Here is a 22,019-nt window from a genome sequence, read left to right as displayed (position 1 = left end):
TTCGCGCAGGCGGGTTAGCACTGCCCGCAAGTGTGTCATATGCTCAGACCAGGATGCGGAGAATATCGCTACGTCGTCTAGATACGGTAAAGCGAATTCTTGCTGTCCCCGCAACACTTTATCCATGAGACTTGAAAAACAGTATGGCGCGTTCTTCAAACCAAAACTCAACACTTTAGGACGGAATGTTCCCATTGGTGAAATGAACGCCGCATACCTACTAGCCTCTTCTGTAAGTGGAACCTGCCAATAACCCCTGACAAGATCTAGGGTGGAAATAAACTGAGCGCTACTAACTTTCTCAAGGCGCTCCTCGATGTTAGGGATCGGATAAATTTGATCCTTAGTGATGGAATTAAGCCTGCGGTAGTCGACGCAAGGACGAGGTTCCTTGCCCGGTACCTCAACTAAAATCAAAGGGGAGGTATAATCACTCTCACCTGCCTCAATAACACCGAGCTGTAGCATTTTCTTTACCTCAGCCTCCATAATATCGCTCTGGCGGGGTGACACCCGATACGCCTTGGATCGTACTGGCTCTGTGGAGGTAAGTTCTATATCATGAGTAAGTACAGAAGTCCTACCAGGCCTCTCAGAGAACAGACCTTGAAACTCTTGTAATAGCTGGTGTAGTTCGGTTTTCTGCTCGGGCGACAGCGGTGCTTTACTGATAAGGTCACTAATGACTTGACCGGTGTCTTCCCTGTTCGTCACTGAGCCTAGTCCCGGAAGCTCGACCGGAAGCTCTTCAGGAACGTTTACCATCATGCACACCACTGCTTCCCTTTGTCTATAAGGTTTGAGCAGATTACAGTGGTAAACTTGCTGTGCTTTCCGCTTTCCTGGCAGACTTACCACGTAGTTAACGTCCGACAGTTTCTGAACAATTCGTGCTGGGCCCTCCCACTGCACGTCAAGTTTGTTGTTTAGCGATGTGCGCAATATCATGACCTCATCGCCAACCTCAAAACGACGGGCCCTGGCTGTCCGATCATAATAAACCTTGGCCCTCTGCTGGGCCTTTGTCATTGCTTCACCTGACAACTCCTGTGCCCTTCTTAAGCGTTCGAGGAGCTTAAGCACGTACTCCACCACGACTGGGTCGTCGCCCCTACCTTCCCACGATTCTCGAAGCATGCGAAGCGGAGATCGAAGCGAGCGACCGTACACCAGTTCAGCTGGCGAAAACCCCGTAGCCGCATGCGGCGCGGTCCTTAAAGCAAACATCACCCCAGGCAGACACAGCTCCCAGTCAGTTCGATGTTCAAAACACAACGCTCTCAACACGCGCTTCATGACGGAGTGGAGCTTCTCAACGGAATTCGACTGTGGGTGGTACACTGAGCTGTGTAACAGCTTTACCCCACACCTTTCGAGAAAAGTTGTCGTCAAAGCGCTAGTAAACACTGTGCCCTGATCTGATTGGATTTCCGCAGGGAAACCAACTCGCGCAAATATGGACAGTAGTGCATTAACTATCTCAACTGAGCTGAGTTCTTTAAGCGGCACTGCTTCAGGGAACTTTGTCGCTGGGCAGATCACAGTCAAAATGTGTCTGTACCCCGTGGCTGTTACCGGCAGAGGTCCCACAGTATCAATAACGAGCCGTCTAAAAGGCTCCGTAATGATAGGTACCAATTTCAACGGCGCCCTCGATTTGTCCCCTGGTTTGCCCACCCGCTGACAAGTGTCACATGTCCTCACGAAATGGTCTGCGTCCCGAAAACACCCTGGCCCATAGTACTCTTGCAAGAGACGGTCCTTAGTTTTCTTAACTCCTAGGTGTCCGGACCACGAACCCCCGTGTGACAAGCGCAACAGATCCTGACGATAGCATTGAGGCACGACCAGCTGATCGAACTCCACTCCTCGGCGGTCTAGATACTTCCGGTACAGGACTCCACCTCTTTCCACAAAACGCGCAGTTTTCCTGGCGATACCTTCTTTGACATTGCAGCGCACGTTTTCCAGGCTGCCATCCTTTTTTTGCTCGGCTATCAAAGCCGACCGGCTGACTTTTAGCAACCTATCAAGTCCGTCTGATGTAGGCGCGATGAGCAAATCAGTAGATAGCTCTTCTAACTTTCCCGCGTCGGGCGTTTCCTCTCCAGTATCTGGCGCCTTTAACGTTACAGACTCAAGTTTATTCAGTTCGGGCGTGCTCGGAATATCAGCTTGCTGCGCCTCTGACCCTTTTTCGTTGTTTGATAACGTCGGCCCCGCAACTACCGCCTTTGCAGCGAGCTCCCGAACCTTCGATCTGGTTAAGGCCTGAACACTAGCTTCACCAAACAAAAGCCCCTTCTCGCGCAGGAGGTGATCGGACCTGTTTGAAAATAGGTACGGGTACTGGGGGGGCAGCATAGATGACACTGCCGCCTCCGTCTCAAGCGCTCCGAAAGGTCCTTCAATAAGCACTTTTGCTACCGGCAGACACACGCTATGAGCTTCCACGGCTTGCTTGATCCATGCGCACTCGCCCGTGAACATATGGGGTTCTACGTAAGACGGGTGAACTACATCCATCGTAGCTGCGGAATCGCGAAGCACTCGGCACTCTTTCCCGTTCACGAGGAGGTCTCGCATGTAAGGCTCGAGAAGCTTCATGTTCTCGTCAGTGCTGCCTATTGAAAAAAAACACAACTTTTGGTGTTGTTTCCGGACACTGCGCCGAAAAGTGACCCGGCTTCTGGCACGTATAACAAACGCGCGCTCGCCTCATCTCGAACCGCTTTCTGCGTTTGGCTGCCGCCGTCTCTTTACGTTTGGTCGGACTGCTTTCACTCGCATCCTCACTACGCGTGTCCCTCTTTAATCTCATGGGCGTGAACTTCGGCCTCTCAAACTTCGAGCCAAATTCACCCTTTTGACCGTCCTTAGCTCCGCGAGCCCGACGCGTCACAAACTCCTCGGCTAGCTCAGCGGCTTTAGCCACCGTACAAACGTCTGGCCTATCCAAGACCCAGTATCGCACGTTCTCCGGTAACCGACTATAAAACTGTTCTAGCCCGAAACACTGCAGAACTTTATCGTGGTCACCGAACGCTTTCTCTTCTTTGAGCCACTCCTGCATGTTTGACATAAGCCTATACGCAAACTCTGTATATGACTCACTTCTGCCTTTCTCATTTTCCCGAAACTTCCGACGGAACGCCTCCGCAGACAGCCGGTACTTTTTTAGAAGACTCGATTTCACTGTGTCGAAATCCTCTGCCTCCTCTCTATCCAAGCGAGCGACTACGTCGGCCGCCTCGCCGGGTAACAAAGTGAGCAAGCGCTGTGGCCACGTTTCCCGAGAGAACCCCTGCTTCTCGCACGTTCGCTCAAAGTTAACCAGGAACAAACCAATGTCCTCTCCAAGCTTAAACGGCCGCATCAGGTCAGTCATTTTGAACAATACGCGTTCTCCTGCACCGTGTGCCTGACTTCCATTACGAGCGCGTTCCATCTCTACCTCAAGACGCTTCATTTCCAAAGCGTGTTGACGGTCACGCTCTTGTTGCTCTCGCTCTTTCTGTTCTTTACGTTCACGCTCTTCTTTTTCTTTTGCAGTCTCCCTCTCTTCAATGGTCTCAAGGCATTCCGACAGCTCGTCATCCTCAGCCTCTAACTCAAGAATAGCCTTTAGCAGTTCTGGTTTTCTGAGTTTGTCTGAGACATCCAGACCCAACTCTCTTGCAAGCTCCAACAATTTCGGTTTGCGCAACGACTTCAAATCCATGGCTGCTCTGAATGCTGCTTTCTCTACTGCTTACTATTGTCTTGCCGCAAACTAACCCGGCAGCAACGACAACCACAATTACCAGCTCTGTTTCTGACACTAACAAAAAGCCTGGCAAAGCTCAGAAGAAGAAAGTCCCGCACTCACCAAACCTCGCAGCCAAGAGTCCAGCGCAGTCGTTCCGCTGCAGGCAACCAGTCATCACACAGGGCTCGTTGCACTGCTCCCGGATCGTCGTTGAGCTGCTCAGCATACAGTCAACTGCATCTCTTCGCTGCTGGCCTCCGTTGTCGCGATCTCACCGCTGGCAGACAGTTGTTTGAAGTCGGAGGCGATCTCACCGCTGCCAACCAGATGTTTGGATCGCACCGCTGGTACGATCGGTTGTTGGGAACTCGGCGCTGACGCCCGTGGTTGTACCTGGGTCGCAAGCCCCAAGGGTAGCGTTGGCCTGGCGGCCTGGGGTACAACTGGAAGCATCCGAAGGTCCCGGCAAAGCATGAGTCGACTGGTAACAACGAAACAACTTGTTTATTTTAACATCGCAAAGAGTTGGCGGTCAGGTTTGACCGAAGTAGAGAGACGGGAGAGCACTTTACTCAACAGAAGAAATCGGAGCCCTCCTTTTTGGCGTCCGGGGGCAGCTGTTTTTATACTCTCGCAGTTGAGGGCAAGAAGGAACCCCTCAAAAGACGAGCACGTGAATGTACAATGGGCTAATGGTGACGCACACTGTCGTAGCGCTGCCGTAGCACCATGTCGAGCACGATCTCGTAGCACCCTGTCGTAGCGCTGCCGTAGCACCATGTCGAGCACGATCTCGTAGCACCCTGTCGTAGCGCTGCCGGTCGGGCACAATGACTGTAATGAGAGGATGATCCCTGCTTTCGCATCGCCTGGTTCGGGCACAATGACTGGAATGAGAGGGTGATCCTTTGCGGTCGCATCGCCGCAGTCGCGCCTGGAAACACCTGCCGATGAGCGTTGCGGCGACGACGATCGGGCCAAAATGTCTGCCGCCCCGCCGCAGTCGCGCCGGCAAAACCACGTGTCGCAGGCGAAACGCAACAACACGTAGATGAAAGACCAAGAAACACGGCGCTGATCCCTTCTTCGCTGTGTTGCGAGTGTGTTTTTGTGTTGCCGTTCCAAAAACGCTCTTCAACCAACTGACCGAAATATCAGTTGTGATACAACAAAACTCCTTTTCCAGCTGCCGCGTGGTGGTATACTGTTGCTAGACAGTGAGTGTTTGCCATAGCAGAGGATAGATAAAGTTTATTGAAAGAATAATCGCTAATGGTCGGGGCCCCTAGTCAGGGCTACCGCTCTGCGGCTAGTCCAGGCACAGAGCAGTCTTGAAAGTCATCCTCAAGGGCGTGTCGGCCTGTTTCGTCTCGGACTTTCCGAGATGGTAGGCTGTATGTGATTCTGCTCACCACTAGGCTCCTGACCAGTCGAAGGTCGTCCCCTTCCTTCATGATCTGTTCTTGGATGTTGATGCCGATTACGGTCACACCACACGCTGTGCGACAGACGCAACGGGCAGAGCACCCGCGCATCAAGGACAGATGCATTGTGTGCAGACGTTCGTCACGCGCACACGCGCAGAAGTGTAGCGTATACATCCTCATTCTTGTATGCCCTCCGCCTGGCACAAGTGCGTTATTGAACCAACTGAATTTCTCGAAGCACCACTTACACACAGACACGATAACATCGCATTGTAATTCGTGCATACGAGAAAACGTAATTCTGTTACGCGGAAACTCAAATACAAACGCCTTTTCTAGCTGCCGGTTTTTGGGTGAGCACGCCGCGAAAAAGTCCCGATCTACTAGAGGCCGAAAGCTTCGCTATAAAAGGAGCTGCAGAATCCTCCAGGCCAAAACAAACGCAAACTTCGATTCTGAATTGGGTGTAAGCGCTTTGCGTCGTCTGGACCGCAGGAGAGGACACACACTCAATTAACTGTTGCGTTTAGCGCCGCCTTCTGCTACCAAGCAAGCCCAAAAGTTCAGCCGCAAAACACGAGTTACAACAAACGCATTAATATTTCCGACGGCCGTCTGCTACATTGTTTCGCTTGTGTCAGCACCGACGCGCCAGGCGCGAAGCCATTGTCATTACGAGGTGGCGCGCGCTAAGGAAAAAAAAATGAGGTTAATGAAACGTGGCTCACGTGAGGCTGGTGGTGATGAACGCGACGCGTATGCCGTTACGTAAAAGGTCCATCCTCGCGAACCAAATAAAACAGCGGCGGGCTCGGTGCGTATACAGTCACGTGATGGAGACCTTGGACGCGTCCTTGAACGAAGGAAATGTGAACGCTAAGCCGGACGCTACACAAGCTCTCAAAGTTTTTCCTTAGCTCTTTTAACACCCAAAGACGGTCCGGCATCAATCGCACTGTGTTAACCGATATATCTGTTCGCATTGTTGCTTTGGGAGTATCCGTGTAACGTCGTGGTTTTATCACGCTGACTCCTTGAGAGTGACTGTCTCCAGGTATGGTGTTTGTTGGCGTTACACAATTGTTTTTGGTACTATTGCCTTGTACCTTTCTGTGCTTCATGTAACACAAACTCCTGCCAAGGGCCTCCAAACGAAGGCTGGCGGTATTACTGAAATAAAATAAATGACTTGTATATGTATACTGCGTAGTTTGTCATTTGACATTTGTCATTTGTTCGTAATGTTACAAGAACTAGTTATATCAAGGCAGTAAACGATTTGACACCACGGATATATAGTAACAGCAAGGGTTTTTTTTTAATGAGTATACTGTTCGTATGCGTTTAAGGGGCCGCATCGTCTAGGATCAAAACCGCGAACTCGAGCAATCCCATTGCTACAGCGGTGGTTATACACCGGTCTCTGAAATACACCACTAATGCTCCAATTTATGGCGACAATACAGTTTACATAACAGGGACACCTATTTTAGTATCAGAGCAAGAGATTTGTAAACTTTGTGCTTGAAATTACCTTATCGCTTTCAGCCAATTATTTTTTTAAAGTACGGGGCCCAAAAATCAAGATCTTCCTTCCCACAGTTGCTAGCATTATTTCATTCACACCAATTCCAGCGGATGCTTAAAGAAAGCATTTAAGCGTTTTACATGCATTTAAACAGATATCGGAGATGACCCCGAACTAAAGGTACAAGAAAATTTAATTCTGGGGTTTGAGGTGCTAAAACCCCGATATTATAAGGCACGCCGCAGTGAGAGACTCCGTGCTAACTTTGACCACCTGGGGTTAATTAAAGTGGACCCAACACATGGTACCAGGGGTGTCTTTGCATTTCGCCCCCGTCGAAATGCGGCCGCCGTGGCCGGGATTCGATCCCACAATCTCGGGCTTAGCAGCGCAACGCCAGAGCCACTGCGCCACCGCGGCGGGTGAACATTTCGCGCCTCTTAACGGAACTCCAGATGGTGAAAAATTAATCCGACCATCATTATCCGCTGTGCAGTTTCGACACCTAAACCTCACAATAAAGCTGAAAAAAGAAAAAAAAAGGGGGAGGGAGAAGGGGAGGCGAGGAACGTCCGTTGTTCCCCAAACTGGCAGAGTGAGCAGTCGGAGGAGCACGCTACATGCGGTCAGCTTATGGAATGTGCATGTTGCGTAATCTAATTACAGACAACCTAAGCACGGTCATGAAAAGACATAAGAGCAAGTTTTCTTTTTTTTTTTTTTTTTTGCATTCTAAGTCTGCCGCATTATGTCGGACAAAATTGCAGCCTGCCACGAGCGACGTATCTGCAACCGGACTCCTTGCGTAGGAGGCGGGCGTGACGGCGACGACGGTTGTTTCGTGCATACTCGCCGGAGCGGCCGCGGCAAGCTACCGAACTTTGCTGCGATATCGCGCCGCGGGCCATTCATCACCGACGCTCCGAGTGGAACGAAAGTGCGGTTTCTCGTGCAACAAGGGGCCGCGCGCGTAGGGGCGCGGTAGTACCACGTGTTTATACGCACATTATTTTCGCTTGGTCAACAATGCCTGCCTGCCCGCGAAAGCCGCCACTCTTGTGGCACACTCGACGAGCAACGTGTGGTTATATGCACGCTCTGTGTTTAAGGTTCAGCCTTGGTTTCTTTCATTTTTTTTTTTCACTAATGTCGCCAGCCACGGAGTTCACGGGAGTTCGCGTTCGTGCTTGGCCTTGGTCAGAAATTTCAACATTAGATATATCCTTTTGGAAGCCCGTTTTCCTTGCGATAGCAAGCTACAATATTTCGTTCTTTAATTCCGTGGACCCTATTGTGTCATATGTGCCTCAGAGATCGGCGCCTGCAGCAAAGTGTTCACCGAAATCTCGGAGGTGGTAACGGCCGCCGTTCAGAGTGCAGGCTGGTTGGCACTAACATTACCGAGCCACAAAGTTGATTAGCTTAAAAAATTTTGGTTTGATGTGTCAAAAAAAAAAGCTATCTGATTATGAGGCACGCCGCACTGGAGTACTCCACCTAAATTTAAGTATACGGGTGTCTTCGCATTTCGCGCCCCCACCACTATGTTGAATAGCTTAGCTCAAGCAGGCTAAAAGACTATTTGTTGCCGCCCCGTTTTGAAGGGCACGACATTAAATCGCCATCCTCGTCAGCACAAGTTACCTCGGTGCGTGCGCTCTGGGACCCACGGATCTAGGCACATTAGCGCCACAGCGAAAAAAAAAAATTTACTGCGGATGCACCCCACCAAATGCTCATACCTATGCCGATATTGTGATGTACCAGACACACTCCAACACAGTGTGTTGGTGTGCCCACACCGCGAGAAGAAGTCAAGATGATGCCTCAGAACCGCTACAAGCCATTGAAGAAACGTGGGAGGCAATGTTAAAGGCACAGAGCCTGGAAGATCAGCGAAGTCTGGTGGACTGGGGCCGGGCTGCGGCATTAGCCAACGGCTTTCTGGACTAAGAGAGCCGCCCACCTAGGGCGAAGAAAGAAAACTTTCTCACTGTTTCTCGCAATAAACGTTCAATAATTCTCCTCCTTACTATATGCACCATGGTATCAGCGGTGTGCTAGTGCAAGTCCATCAACGTGCTCCGGGACCGGAAGCGGCGATTGATGAGCGAACGCAGGTTAGTTAGTGCATCGGCTCCCTTCGAAGGGATCCCATCTAGCGCACGTAGCACATCGACACCCAGTTAAGTTCTTTAACTCACTTTTTTTTTTTTGCGAGTGGACCTGTTTTAACACGATCGCGTTAAGGGCCCTGCGTCGCAAAAAATCCAATGTCGCCATCGACGTCGCTCGGCGAAAAATCATTCCGAACCACAACTATGCAGAGGCGTTGCTGAACCAATTCCTCGAAGTAAAATACGTCAGAAAAGTGCTAGCCGCCTGGTTAGCTCAGATGGTAGAACGGCTGCCCGGGAAAGGCAGTGGTCCCGGGTTCGAGTCCCGGACAAGGACGAATTTTTCTTCAACTGCGAGGCTTTTCTTTCAAGGGACCCGCATGGGTTTCCTTTGTAGCAATCGCTACGTATGGGTGAATGTCTTATTTTCACTTTATTAGAAGTCGTTAAGTACGACCCAAGCACAATCTACAGATGTGATAGCGCGGGAGTTTAAGTAAACCAAAATACAGAATTCTGTTGCGCGGAAAAGAAACCACTCTGCCGAGCGAGGCGGCCCGCTCGCTTACGCGCATGCGCAAGAAAGCTGCGGTTACCTGGAAGCGTGACAAGCAGTCGAGGATCTTTGAAATCTACCGCGTTTTTTGTTTCTATTTGTTTCTCACGAATATCGCGAAGCATCCTGCAGCGCGTTTGCAGTGGAATAGAAAACCCGATCCGTGTTGGCCAGCGAAGGCGGCGGAGCAATTAGTCATTGAACTGGCAACCTAGTATGTCGCGGGGTGCCGAGATTGGCTCGCGAGGGTGCCTCGCGAGATGAAAATGGCGCGACCGATGTTTACGCCTGCTCACGTGGTCACTTGCGAGGACATGTGACATTAAACGGACACTAAAGGTTGATATTAAGTCAACGTGGACTTGAAATACTATCCCAGAAACCTCGAAACGCTTGTTTCATGCGAAGAGACTTATCTTAAGAGAAAATGGGTTCTGAAGCGTCCGCGTATACTCTAGCGCAATTCAAATCGCCCTCCCTCCGATCGAGTGGGGACGTCATGGTCTCATAGTGACGTTGCGCCGTCAATGAGCAAAACGGCGCCCGCAGACGGCGCTACGGCTTTTCTGCGCAAAACGCAAACACGCGGCCAGAAATAGAGCCAAGACAGAGCCGACAGCAGTGGGAAAGCGGAACTATGGTGGCTTGCGGAAGGGAAAGCGCGCGACGATAAGCTGGTTCTTTATTTTATGACGCCAACTTTGACGATCGTTGCAATGGACGACCCTGACAAGGACACATTGGCTCGCAATGCTGGGCTCGATTTCAGCACTGATGAACGTGTCCTGCTGCTGAGGGCTCGTGCTGCCGGCGTCGTTGCGTACTACTACGACGGCAACTGTATGTCATGGCTGTGCATATTCGCACATTTGTAGCTTTTCCATTGTGAAAACCAAATGCCGCACTCACCGCCCCGGAATCGACCTGCAGTTCTTGCGCTTCGGGAAAGCATTGCATTGAAAAGCACTCCACACGACTTCAGTAAGTCGGCGCTGAACTCGTAATACTCTGGACGAAAGTGCAGCGAGCGCACTATGTGATTTTTCGGCTCTTTGCCAACGCGTTGTGGCAGAGGTACGGAACTTAACCACTTCGAACGGAGAGGTTCACTCGTTGGAACACAGTGATAAGTAACGTTGGATTCACCGCTGCAACTGCCCTTGGCCAAGTTCAGCGGACCGTTCGCGCATCCCGCGACATCACATGGACGTGGCATTCACGCTGCTTGTTACAAATGCAAGTTTCGCGAGCCAGCAGAACCAGCGCAGCACGACGCGACAACGAAACTGAAACTCCAAAGCGCGCGCGGCGCAGAGTCGAGCGAAAACGAAACCTTTCGACCACCCATACTACTGAAGGGTAACGTCAAAATGTTTTTTTAGAATCGAACCGAAGTAGACAAGTAGTATGCTCTTCCGTCTTGTAACCTAATGAAACGTCCTTTTTAATACGAGTAGTTGAGTACTAGTGACAAATTATGAGTGCCTTCGTCATCGGGCTAGTACCGGAATGTCGCTGGGGGGGGGTCTCAAATTGTCATGCATTTACCTCAATTTCTCGGTTACTAAAGTTCTGTTCGCGAATATATTGATGCCTTAGACGTTCTACAGCATTGCTTTATCATTTTAACTTAACATTATAGTAAACTTTAGTTGTCCCTTTCAGCCGTACGGGGAGGTAGGCGGGACGGACAACTAAGGGTACGAGCGCGGTCCTCTTAAATTTCTGAAACCGCATCGTCAGTTACAATAGTCTTGTTAATACCAAAGTGCAAGTGTTAGAACAATGCAACTCAGAGTGGGTCCGTGCAAAATCTTGGCAGACAGTGCAGGGTCAACTGTCGAAGTCCACTGTGCACGCAAAACCCGACAGCAGGACACTTACAAAAAGAGCAACGAAAAAAAAAAAAAAGCACTGCGACTACGAACAGCTCGAGTATGAACAAAGTATGAAAACTCTACAAAAAAAAAAAACTATTCAGTAATATGTACACATTCCCGAACAAACACGACATCTCCAATACCATATTTCCTGGGAAACAAGCGTAAGACATTTTTAATTATAGTATTACAGATAACAAAGCTCTCATTGCTTTATTGCACGACTAGGTATTTCATTTGAAACAACAAAGCCTAAGCCCTCGCACGGGGCTGCGATGACCGATGCGAAGGCTCGCTGCTTGGCGCCGCGCAGGAGTTCGCGGGTTCGAACGCAGGTCACGGATCGACTGCTCTTGAACGCCACGACCATTAACAGACCGTAAAACGCTGTCTATGAAGTAATGGGGCACGCCAGATCAATTTTGATACTTATACATCGTACTTTACATGTGCGCCAAAATCTCGTTAAGTCGCCGTTTCGACTTGGCGTCTGCCGCTTTAAATCAATAAGTCAATTAAGCAATCGATAACTTTATTTCCGCATCAAGACGCGGACATAATCAGGACAAAACGTTCAACCGAGCTCGACAAGGCTTCTCGGCCTTACGCAGCTCAGGACCGTGGTGAAAGGAATAGAACATTAAGTACACGTAATCCTGCGTACAACACAGGCAAAGATATTCACATGCATATACATCTACAGCAAGACAACGCAAGGCAAAATACAAATCAACAGTACAATGAATAAAAGCGCATAAATACCCGGACGTAACCTATTGCGAAGCAATGAAACTATAGATCTAGAAAAAGAAACAACTCGTGTAATGCATATTTGCGGTACGATATAATGCCAAGGCGGAACACTAAACAGAAATAATTACGTGTAATAGTAAATCACGCTTCTGCTGTAGCAAAACGAGGAGACCGGTGCAAGTGCGGTTAATTATTAAATTCTGGGGTTTCAGGTGCCAAAACCACGATATGATCAGGCACGCCTTCACGAGGGACTCTAGACTAATTTCGACCACCTGCGATTCTTTTACACCCAATGCGCGGTACACGGGCGTTTTATTTTATTATTTTTTTTTGTTGTTAAGCGTAAATTTAACGCTTAACACATTTGTACTCCTCAGGTACCGCCTCCCAGGTCGCAGGGCAGCGAGGTCACGGTTCAGCAAAACATCACTCATAAGCGGAGAAGCCATTCCATTGTCTTCTGGCTTCTTGCGCGGTTGTTACCCGAACTCATTATGCAACTCCTATGCAAGACAGCCTTTAAGGCTAATATTGCACACAAATAAATTTGAAAAAGTAAATTAACAAAAGCAAAACAACCCTCGCAACGCCGCCGACCTCCTCTTCGATCCCAAACGTGCGTCACACCCACAACCTTCTATCCCCGACCCCGAATCGACCCAGATCTTCGCAGAACCGAGCCCAGCGACGTGTCATGCTCTTGTGCATTACTGTACGCCCGGTGCGTGCGCTTTGAAAGTTTGTGGATGCACGCACGCATGCGGCTTTCTTTTTTTTTCTTTGCCGGAGCGATGGAGCGTACGCGTTTTTTTTTTTTTTTTTGTAATATGCACCACGTACTTAGTCGCCGGCGTAAATACAGCCGCACTCATTCCCAGACCCCCACCCGAGATGGTCGCGCCCTCTTCTGTCGGAACTCCGCGTACGTGAGTCCGTAGGCGCGTCCTCGGCGTAATCCTCAGCCGAGCCGCAGCGTCTGACCTCCGGAGTAAACGTAAAAACCTGCGTTTTTTTACGCGATTAACACTCTTAGCCTACTTCAGCAACTTTGTGTATATTTGCTATCCTCTTCACGCCGTTCTTCCGTCCCGCAAATTTCTACCACCTTGGAGCCACTACACACATATATATACATATATCGCCGAGCAAACACGGGTACGTGCGTAATGAACATCCCATCCCCAAATTACATAAACCCCACCACTTGAACGCTAATCTCATTAACGCAGAACAAAGGATTACTGATTTACGAAGTTCAGCTTAGAAGTGTCGCAATTTCATGAACTGAAGCCGATTACGAATTACGACACAAGCCCTCAGCAGAAAACCCGGGAATAGCGCCAGCTTTCATATGTTCATCCCAACAATGTGATGAAAAAAAATTCGCGCAGATACAATTCGCACAAGTTGGAATCTACGCGAAGCGACGCTTACGTAAAGCGGCTAATTGAAAGTGCTAATGACGATGCGTACAACATGAACATGACAAGTGTATGCACAAGCAGCAGCACGACACGTCTAAGGCCGAATGGACACATACCCAATGGCGAAGGCAAAGAAAATAAAAACATTCGTAAGTATAAATTATATATTCTATTAACGGATCGCCCTGCTTCCTCTGATCTCTATTCAGGATTGGGTAACGCAGGGACGCACACCAGAGTACCAAATTTCAGAAAATAAAATCCATAGAATTCCCGATTCCATTTACAGACCGCTCTACTTTTAGATTGCAGCGAGCCGACACACGTGCGATTTCTGTTATGCAGTAAATAGCTGGAGATACGCGGTCAGCATATAGTTTGTCAATCCGCGGGTACCTTCGAGTTACCTTGGCGTATGTGTATATATGAAGCATAATTACAGCCATAGCGAATACGGACGTCTACTCATGCGTAAGCATTCTCCGACTATTTACTTCGCTTTTGCCTACGCGTCGCTGTTTCTGGAGCTAATGCTCACGCATTAGCAGGCGATTCTCAAAATTTATGTAACGTCTTTTTCTTTGTTCTTGTTGCTTATCTACCCTACTTAGACCATATAACATTCTAAGCACAATTCCATTCCACACAATCATGGGGATTACAATCTTTTGCTGCGCTCTGTACGTTTTAATTCTGAATCTGAATCGTGAAGTCTTTTCATTCATGGCAACGTGACGAGTTTTTTTTTTTTTACTTCTTTATTGCACCAAATCAATGTGCGGAGGCGACGGCCACGTGACTTTTTGCAATAGTTTAAAGCTACCAATCGTGTACAGTTACACTATAGCGATTAGATATCTTGATAAATTGCGCACTTATTTGTCAGCTAGAAGGCGCTACGGGACAGGATTACGCATTAAAATGCGCATTGCCTTTTCAGCTAACAGCTCTACGTGTTTTCTCCGACCGTTTATGAACATTTGCTCCAGTACTTTAGAGACGAAGGAAGTTTAGGGCGCAATAGCTGACGGCCGTTGGCTGCATTCATCACACTTGCTTGCATTCAGTCTGGCACGATTCCTATGACAAAGTAAGAAAGAACGGGAACAGAGCGTTGCGTTTGTTTGACAGATGACCTGTTTTAGCGGAGCGTGCGTGAGCATTGCTTTCTTGTATCGCCTAACAAGGCAACCGCGTGGCCATCGAGGACGATAAACAACCGGCGCCCGAAGAGATGTAGACCTTGCTTCCGCGTTCAGGAGAGCGGGAGAGTAAGACCGCAAGTTCGGGATTATATATATATATATATGTATATAAAGCCCGTGGTTGCGTCGCGCCAGTGCCGACGAAAGCGAATATACGCTTTAGCGAATGGCCCACCTTTTGCAGGCGACGGCACTGCAGAAGACCAAAAAAAAAAAAAAGGCAGAAACAGACGGGTGGAGGCAGAAGAAAAAAACAGAAAGCAGACGAAAAATAAGTTGCAAACGAGGCTGCAGCGTGCGCGTACTGCAATATAGGAACGCGAATGAATTACAGACCAAGAAAATAAAAAGGTAGAACTGACAACAGCTCTAAACACCGGCCTACGATTCATCCTTGCCAATGACCCCAAAACCCAGAAGCCAGCAGCGGAGGAGGCGGGAGTATCGCGGTAACCTCGACACACTCATTGCGGGAAACCTACACCTCTAATACCGTGCACTCGTCTGCGCTTCACTGCCTCGCTTTAGGCCGGAGGACACCTCACATAGGTCGTCTGTATCTACTAGTAATTGGATGCGACAGTTAGCGGCAACAGACGGGAACACTCGGGAAACGAGGAGTCAGTTCAGTATAACAATATGAAGCCAATGGATTATGGAGGGTAGGAAAACGAAGGAAAAGCTGACTTATAAATTGAAATGGCGAGTTACGAATAAGGGTTGATTTTTCGATAAGCTTCACATTCAATGAAAATGAACTTGCCACCGGAGGGTGCATGGCGCACCTACGACCCACCGCATGATGCGTAGACGAACACAAGTGCCCAAGAAATGTCAGGACAGCCGTCAACTTGCAGCTTAATTGGTAGCGTATTGCACGCGCCTAACATAGGTTTTGGATTCGGCTCCTACCAGCAGCAAGTTCCACATTCATTCCCCTCAGCTCCTTCAAGTATATTTTGTCGTTATTCGTATAGCTGCTATATTTCCACTAAGCGATCTTTCCTTGGCTTCAAATTGTAATTGTCACCAATAACGAAACTAAATAGCTCAACAGAGAAAGACGATATGAAACAGGGGTGCTAAGCCAGAGTTCGGGTAGGTTTGTTGCTAGCGGTAGGGAGACCTTCAAGCACCGCGTCAGCTTTATAATGCTGCACGCAACTACGGCAATCACGCGAAACGCGGAAAGAAATAGAGTCGCGCCACCGCGCGCAACACTGCAGCAACACGGCGCGCAAGCGTGCCGAGCCACTTTGTGCGGATCCTCCTCCGCACAATCTTGTTTCTCTCTTCCCCAAATTCACTTTCACAAGCGAGAACAATTCGCCGTCCCGCTCTCTCTCACGTGTACTTTCTCCACAACAGCGTGCGGGAGTGAGGAAAGAACCAGACGGTAACTCACAACAGATGGGTCTTACGCGAAAGCGACGGCAGCGCACCGTCTGCATCGCCGGCCTCGAGCAGACGACCAAAAATGGCCGCTGCGGCCTGTTCGTAACGCCCGCTGCGCTCCCAGCGCTTCCTCGGTTACATCCGCATTTCGTTGACGATGTAGAGATTTGGCGGAGACATGACTTAAGCAAACAAGTACTAGATGAGGCAAGCTTCGCTGTTACCAAATTTATTGCCACTACTCTGTTCTCTTTCTTTTTTGTTATTGTTTTCGCCTGTCATCGTTCCGTTGCATAATATAACGCTAACCTCAAAAAATGCGCGCCAGTGTTGTTCGCTGACTTAAACTATCAGAACAGCGCGTCGGAATTCCGAATTCATTTAAACCTGATTTAGCCCTCCCCACGGCTAAACTTATACAGCTCGCCACATCCGAACACTATATAATCTGTAAACGTTTCCACATTTCATGTACGTTAGAATGTACCGCGAGAAAATGACGTCACCAAAACGTGGTGGCGTCATGCGCATCACAAAGGCCATTAATTTCGCATAAGAGATTTCACTACTGCTAATCAGGCCACTGGTAACAAAATCTTGCAGAGTTGTGAGCTCCCCGCGACCTGTGGCTTGACACCTTGGGTCCTCCTCATTTTCTCCTACGTATTGGGACAGTGTTGTTGAATCAACTACTTGACAGTTTTTAGTGTGTGTTCTAATGCGCACAGATAATTTGCGCATAGGTAACCTCGGGGTTTAGTTACAGTTCATTTATTTCCTGTGGATTCTCTTAGTTCAGGAATACGTATCATCTGAACCTGCAAGTCACAACCTTCCGTCCACCCTTCTAATGAATATACAAATACACCACCAGTTTCCACTTTGCACAACATCTAGCATGCACAACACACGGTGACCAGGCTTTTCTTTCACAATGGTGGCTGCTATGTGCCCTCCTCCTTCAGAGATTACTGGCCCGGGAACATCCTGCAAACCATTCCTGTAGTGTTGCGAGAATGCTCCCTCAAATAGAGTCTCCCGTCGCTGCCCGAAAACAACACTTGCCATCCCCGATGACCTGAAAGGGATGTCAAAGAACATTAGGTTACACTTCATTAGTAAATCAAGCTCCTGCAATAGCAAAGTAGTGCTCTAGCTTACCGTCGGACTTACCGTCGTGTTGGCTTTGTCAGCCAGCAGGGTGGCAACGCCGACTTGACATTCCCACATCAGCTCGCCATGATGTCATATTATGAAAGGATCTGCACGGGTCTGCTCATGGAAAATGACTACATTGCATTCTAAACAGGGACTCAATTGCAGCAAGTTTCGAGCAATCTTTTTTTGTGCATCAAAACAAGAGAAAATACTCAGAAATCCGTAACATCACAGTGGCACTGAGCCACACTTTCACACCCCCAATCACCCGCAAACTCCGAGTGTGTTAAACCGGTTAGACAACAGACCAATTTCAGACACAGATTCTTGGACCATCGCTCCAGGCGTCACATGCTTACAAGGCGACGCGGGCATTGCTATACCACGGCTGTGGCTATACAGCTCACGCAATGGACTGGCCTCAGTGACCGACTGTAGGCGTGAAGTGATGGACAACCACACGTATTCACACTGATAGCACCTTCCTCCCTCACTCTCTTTTTTGACTGACGCCTTACACTCTTCCCCTTGCGTAGAATAGCAAACCACATGCGTATCTGGTTGACCTCCCTACCTTTTCCTCCTCCTCCTACCACATGGCATCACCAGTGACCTGAAAGAGAAATCAGAGAGGAACATTTGTTCAAAAAAATTTGCTTCAGATAGCAAAATGAGCACTCCTTGTGCCGTTGGGTTTTGTTACAAAAGAAAATTTACATAGAAGAAAATTGGGTAATATCCCCACAGCCCACTACTCTAAGGCGAAACGAGCCTTTCCTTGGGCTTTTTATTATTTGCCTTCTCATTGAGGGCGCTACTGTGTTCTATGAACACACTAGAGCCGCATTTGTATTCGGGGTAAGTTTCAGAAATAGTACGCGTCCACTTATTCACCTTCACATTGAGAGTCCCATTGGAACGTTTGGCAAGGGTTTAGGCGTTCAAGCAGCATTCGTGAGATTCTGTGTCCTAAACTGGTGTTTTGCGCTGTGAGGGATGTCGTTAGGATATAAGGCGGCAATCTGGGCGCAATGGTCACTCAGAATGGGTAACTGCATCATTAATGAACTAATTAGGGTGTTAGTCTAGCTGGCAAACAGAACAGACGTCATGTGCACCCCAATAAACAGTTCCTGGGAAGATGCTGGCCAGCACAACGGCGAAGAGCAGGATGCAGGGTATCAGCACCACCATGATGAGGAGGCACTAAGCCAGGGCACCGTCCTGGATCTCCTTGCTGCCATTCACAAGGAATAAATGAGGAAGACATCTGGGGTGACCAAGACAACTCCTTATGTAGACAAGTGAGAAAAGGTTTGAAGACCATTACACCAGCAATTTGGAAAAAGTCCAGCGGGGATTTAGAGCTAAATGCAAGAGAAATGCATTAGCATCACGTCGAACCTCTTTGAAGTTCCTGACCCATGATTTAAACCACGTTCACGACACTGCAAAGTGTTCTTCAGAAGCTGTCGACACACGAACTGCCTCTTCAAGGAGCGAAGTGCAAGGTGATCCGAAGCAGAGCCCCCTCATTTGCAGAACATATATACAGCATGATCACTTTGAACCTTTAATTTTTAAAATCGCCGGAGGCAGATGGAATAATCCAACTCAAAGACAAGAATTATGCTAAGACGTGAACATCACAAGCAGGAGCAATAAAAAAAAATTAATTATGGGGTATTACGTGCCAAAACCACAATCTGATTATGAGACACACAGTAGTAGGGGAACTCTGGAAACTTGCACCACCTGGAGTTCTTTAATGTGCACCCCATTTTCGTTCCCTGGTGAAATGACATAACTCCCTTGGGAGACGGGCCTTGAATCAGGCCATGAACTTACCAATTCTTTTTTTTTTGAATAAGTTAGGGTGCAATGAAAAAAGCATCTTGCAAATGGGATTTAAAGCGTCTACTGTTACAGGTACGAATGATCAAGTATCTAAATATTCCATAAAAAAGAATTTTGTGAGCAAAAGCATTAGGAAGAATTTTAGCATGCAATTCTTTGCCTCACACAGAAAGATGGTGAGGGGTTCACTAACGTTCCTATGGCTGCAACCTAGTACAGTAGCTCCAAAGGAAAGAATTATAGAAAGAGTCCAATTCAAGCCAACCTATTGGAAGGGTTCTTTTAAAACTCTTTCCTTTTGCATAATGAAACGGCGGCATGTCAAAAAGAAGTATTGCAGAGATTCACTCTCATTGCACAAAGGCGATATAGCCGGACCAGACCTGTGGAGGTAAAAGTTCAGTGGGGGAACCACAGTCTCGTAATTGTTACTTCAATTTGTTTCCATTTTCATTTGCACCATTTGTTGCTCCAAGGAAAACTGAGGTGCGGGAAATAGGATGATGATAATGATAATTGCACGAAGTTATTTACAGTAGTATATTTTCTAAATTGCGTTGGACTGATGAAAGCTGACGTAAGTAAAATGGGGATTATAGGACCATCGTGGGACGCCACTGTCAGCGCACCTGCATATTCATTGAAGGCTAGACTTTTGTGACGTGGCACACACACTAAACAAACGAGACGCAAGCGTCTTAGGAGAAGAGAATAGGCAGTTTCTAATGAAACTGACAATTGGATGTGGTTGGTGAAGAACAGACAGACAGTCAATCATTTAAGATTACGGCTGATGACATTGACGATGGTAATTTGCATAAAGTTTAGACAAGTGCCAATAATTTGGCCTGAAAGATAGGCGTCAAGTCAGGCAGCCAAATTAAAAAGGACCAATTTAGATGTGGTGATACAATGCCTACACCTGCCTTTACTTCACATACAAAAGCATTACTTGCTACAACGGTATTTGTATTCAGGTGTGCAAGGTGGTCTTCAAGAATTGATATTGGTCTCCAGATATTGATAGGGAAGATGTTTAGCATTATTTGGAAAAATATGAAATTCAATTTTAGCACCTGGAACCGAGGAATTTAGTAAGACCACCTGGCATAGCTGAACGTTTATTGGGTCCAATAGTTTTTGAGCGAAAACAACTTGAGGGCAACGTGAGTGATAACACTGATAGTAAAAAAATGAGGCTGGTTCATTAACGAAGACATATTGGAATCTCCTCCGTGGTGATGAATATACCTTCTGAAAAGTTTGTACTGTTAGGATATGAAATCGCATGAGAAGAGAAGGCAGGTGTGCTTTTTGCATAGGATAACAGAGACAAATTTAAGGATCCCAACACAAACGTAATGCATTCTAATAGAATCAGAGGCCAAATTTTGTATGCAGGTCCACCAGAAAATAAAACGCAGCCAAATTATTATCGGGCGAACATGCATGCAATATATCATAATGAGGGTATGTCGACGCAACCCTGATCGATTGCTGCTAAGTCTACGCAGTATTCCTACTGCGCGTGTTCCCTTTGAGGCGATATGCTTTACGTGCGGACTCCAATTAAGCTTTTCGGTGTACATTACACCCAACTATGTAAGTGAATTCACCTGTGGGATACTTTCTTGTCGATAAAAAAATCGAAATTTGACAGCAACGCTTTGAAGGAAAATTAGGGTGGCGCATTTTCTGATAATTTAGAGAGGTTGATGCCATCAAGCCACAATATTGAATTTAAATTAAAAATTAAATTATGGGGTTTTACGTTCCAGAACCACGATCTAATTATGAGGCACGCCATAGTGGGGGACTCTGGAAATTTGGACCACCTGGGGTTTTTTAATGTGCACACAAATCTAAGTAAACAAGTGTTTTCACATTTCGGCTAGATCGAAATGTGGCCGCCATGGCCGGGATTCGATCCTGTGACCTTGTGCTTAGCAGCCTAGCACCACGGCCACTACAGCAACTGCGGCAGGTAAACCAGAATTCTAGGCGGCTCATATAGGACTGCAGAGTTTGGCACAAAGCATGTAAATATGCCTATGCGGCAAAAAATGCTGTCGTCAGCTATACGTACGCATGCACATCCGGTTGCAAAAAGTACAGTACCCAGTAAAATATTAAACAGCAATGGCAATAGGACTAATCCTTCTGGTAGACCTTTTGACTTGATATGTTAATGAAGACCACCTGCCTAGACAGCAGTAAAATTCACGGCTGTTTAAAAATTCATAAACCCACGTGACAAGATATATTGGCAGACCTGCATTCTGAAGAGTGTTTATTAGGCTTGTATGTTCTACACTGTCATATGCATTAGTGATATTTAAAGTAACTAAGGCTGCATATTTTTTTTCTCGCATTGAGCTAGTTGAATATGTCTTTCTAGGTCAACATGGGCTCAAAATCATGTTTTCTAACAGCCAATTATCTATGTGGCTGTGTAAGATTCTTTTGATGAGTTTTAGTAGGTTAAACGTGAAATATGGACCTAATATCTAATACATAACTGGCACCTTGCTTTTTAATTCACTAGGGTTGAGGATTGGGCGAGTTGGTATTGCATTCTAGAACTGGTACAGCACAGCATACAAAGGAAGAAACAAGCCGAGCCAGCTAGGTAAAGGAACACAGAGCTCCGTTCCTTTATCTGGCCGGCTCGGCTTGTTTCTTCCTTTGTTGCGCTGTACCAGTTCTAGACTGCTTTTTAAAAATTGGCATTACTTTTGCAAGTCTCCACTCCAGAGGAATCCACAAATTTTTAATAGAAAGGTTTGCCATGGTAAGTAATGCGTGCGACAATATCTTAAGGTTTTCATTATTTCTGTATTTATCCCATTGGGGCCTGATGCTGAATTAGGCAGCTGGCTTAAGATGGCATAGCACAATGGGGCAAAACTGACTTAAAATGACATTCCAGAGCTTTAGCAATACCTTCTAGTAATCTGGCCAATTCACA

At 47.5% G+C, this 22,019-nt stretch overlaps 1 protein-coding gene across 1 annotated transcript in view; it reads right to left on the bottom strand.

Annotated features, from left to right (window-relative positions):
- Positions 1 to 22,019, bottom strand: part of LOC142560287 (defense protein l(2)34Fc-like) — a 373,011-nt gene that overhangs the window by 345,957 nt on the left and 5,035 nt on the right. Inside the window, exon 3 of the mRNA XM_075672261.1 lies at positions 17,769 to 17,807. The gene's annotated coding sequence lies outside the window, so the exon portion shown is untranslated. The remainder of the gene's footprint in view (positions 1 to 17,768; positions 17,808 to 22,019) is intronic.

This window comes from Dermacentor variabilis, chromosome 10, assembly GCF_050947875.1.
Source record: "Dermacentor variabilis isolate Ectoservices chromosome 10, ASM5094787v1, whole genome shotgun sequence".
Taxonomy (NCBI): Eukaryota; Metazoa; Arthropoda; class Arachnida; order Ixodida; family Ixodidae; genus Dermacentor; species Dermacentor variabilis.
The sequence above is the reverse complement of the archived record's forward strand: the minus strand, read 5'-3'. Positions and strand labels throughout refer to the sequence as shown.